This window comes from Psammomys obesus, unplaced genomic scaffold (genome assembly GCF_907164565.1).
Source record: "Psammomys obesus unplaced genomic scaffold, mPsaObe1.curated_primary_1811, whole genome shotgun sequence".
In the NCBI taxonomy this organism is placed as follows: Eukaryota; Metazoa; Chordata; class Mammalia; order Rodentia; family Muridae; genus Psammomys; species Psammomys obesus.
The window spans coordinates 11,971,187-11,973,863 of NW_026586550.1; the positions used below are offsets into that span (position 1 = coordinate 11,971,187).

Consider the following 2,677-nt stretch of genomic DNA (forward strand, 5'->3'; position numbering starts at 1 on the left):
TCATAGGATAGACGGAGAACACCGACCACCCCCAAGATGTCCTCTAACCACTACACGCCTGCGCACACACAAATGTAAAGGAAAACATTTACAAACTAGGACTTTTTAAGATCTTGGCATGCTTTCTTAAAGGATTTCAATTTTATAAATGAATATAACCTTGGGGCTAGAGAGTGGTTAAGAGCACTGGCTGCTCATCCAGAGGCCCTGAGTTCAATTCCTAGCAACCACATGGTGGCTCACGACCATCTATAATATGGGATCTGACGTCCTCTTCTTTCTGATGCTCTTTTCTATCGTGTAGGCATATATGCAAATAGTGTTTATGTACATAAATAAATAAATCTTTAAGAAAAGGAATATAACCTTTTAAAATGACATCAAGTCAAATAATTTACATGTTGATTAGATTTTAATTCACACAAAATTATCCTAGGAGTTATACAACAGTATAAAAATTTTCAAAATAAAAAAAAAAAATGTGTGTGTCTGCGTATGTTCACGTGAGTATAGTACCTGAGGAGGCAAGATGGCATTGACTCCCTAAACAGTGGCTATCAACCTTCTAATGACGTTTGACAACCCTTTATACAGCTCCTGTTGTCGTGACCCTCCAAGCATAAAACTATTTTATTGCTACTTCATAACTGCACTTTTGCTACTGTTATGAATTTTAAGTATCTGATCTGCAGGATATCTGATACTTGACCCACAGGTTGAGAACCACCGCCCTACGATTGTGTTATAGGAGGCTGTGAGCTACCTGGAACTAGGTACTAGGAACTCAACTTGGGTCCTCTGCAAGAGCCAAAACTATTGAGCCATCTCTCCAGCCCCACAAATTATACTTTTTGAAATGTCATGTTTCTTTACATTCAAATGAAAGACAATACAGTGATATGGAGGAAATAACAGTTGGGAATGAGAAGCAAAATCAAATTATTTAAATATGTCAAACAAAACACATCACACCCACATCTGAAAATTCAGAATTCCTCTGTCACTTTTCCTTTGGCACAAAAAGGCGAGTTTATCTTTCTGACAGATCTGGTTTATTTATTTAGCATGTTTGCAGGTACACATGTGTGCGCGTGTGTGTGTAGGTCAGTGGACAGTATCAGGTGTTCAGCTGCTCTCCACTGTATTATTTGAGGTCTTTCACTGTACCTGAAGCTCATGGGTTGGGCTGAAATGAGTTCAGAGCAGTCTTCTATGTCAGCCTTCCCAGTAACTGCCTCTGCTCCAGCATTTTTGTTCTTAACGTGGGTACTGGGGATCAAACTCAAGTTCCCACGTTTGCATGGGGAAACACTTCACCCATTGAGCCATCTCTGTAGCCTCTAGATCTGATTTAAAAGATCAGTTCTAGCTCAGTAACTGGCTTTGGATAGGTTTGCCCTTTCTTTTTGAAAGGTGAAGTGTGGCGTTAATGCCGACTGACCTTGCTGTTTGTAAATCACCTGTATGAGATGTTCATTATATATTTTCCTGGGAGGAGGCTTTCTCCAGTTCCTCGAAACTTACTGGCTTAGCATTTACCATTAAGCTTGATATCGAAAAGGTACCTAGAACCCCATCTATGCTTTTAAAACAAAAGGCCTTGCAGAAGTCATTCTCATGAGCCTCCATTCTCTCACGAAGTAAACGAACAGTCAGTCCTAAGGTCTCCCTGAACTGAGAAGGCGTGGTGGCTGCCCAATCAAGACCCAAGGAATTCATTCGCGTTGTCACTTTACGGAGAAGCTACCTGTTCAGAATGAGCATTTAAAAATTGGTACCTATGATTTCACTGGGTCACAGGGCATGAACGCCACTGAATAGCTAACGAGTTTATTTCGCTCAGCATGAACAACTCATACTCTCCGCTGTCTGAGTTGATCACTATTTCGGTGATGGAAGCCGTATCAGTGTCACACACTTTCCCAAGTATCATCTTATTGCATTTAAAAAGATGGTTAACAAACATCGTCTGAACCTCCCACACAAAACTACAGTGCGCATGGCGGGCTAACTGGGAGAGAGGAAGTGCATTCTTGATTTGTTCAATTCCCCATAGAACGCAGAAGCCCAAAGTGCTTGTGGGGTACACGAGGAAGGTCCAGGCAGGCGCCTAACGGACTGGTCCGGATCTGGGAATTCTACCAGGCTGGAGACCTGGGTTCGCCGGCACCGACGCCGCTCTCCACTTTGACCCCAATAGCCCGCTCGCCTTACCTGCTCCTGACCTTGCGCGCCTGTGTCCGGAAGACCCTCCCCCTCGCTGGCCCCCAGCTCCGCAGAGCAGGAGAGAGGCGGAAGCTCGGCGGCTAGAGCGGAGCCGGAGGGCAACCCGGAACTACTATTGTTCCTGGGGGCGGGGCCTCGGGTGACACCTAGCGGCCGGGCTCGCTCGGAGCCGAGGGCCTCCGCCAGTGAGGAAAGCTGGGTGGGTGGGTGTGGTTCTGAGAGTGGGGGACTCTCCGGCTTTCCATGAAGGTTCTGGAGGGGTCACAAGCTTCATTTTGTTGAGACTGGCCAGTGCTGCGTCCCTCGTCTCTGAGAGCTACTTGCTCTGTGAGAGTAGAATGAAATGCAGTCTTTTGCCTTTCGCCTCACCTTCCTTCCTTCCTTCCTTCCTTCCTTCCTTCCTTCCTTCCTTCCTTCCTTCCTTCCTTCCTTCCTTCCTTCCTTCCTTCCT

General features: G+C 45.5%; 1 protein-coding gene across 1 annotated transcript in view; it reads right to left on the reverse strand.

Annotated features, from left to right (window-relative positions):
* Mrps33 (mitochondrial ribosomal protein S33) overlaps window positions 1-2,314 on the reverse strand; it is a 9,653-nt gene extending 7,339 nt beyond the window's left edge. The window contains exon 1 of the mRNA XM_055602134.1: window positions 2,215-2,314. The gene's annotated coding sequence lies outside the window, so the exon portion shown is untranslated. The remainder of the gene's footprint in view (window positions 1-2,214) is intronic.
* Between the last annotated feature and the right edge of the window lie 363 nt (window positions 2,315-2,677).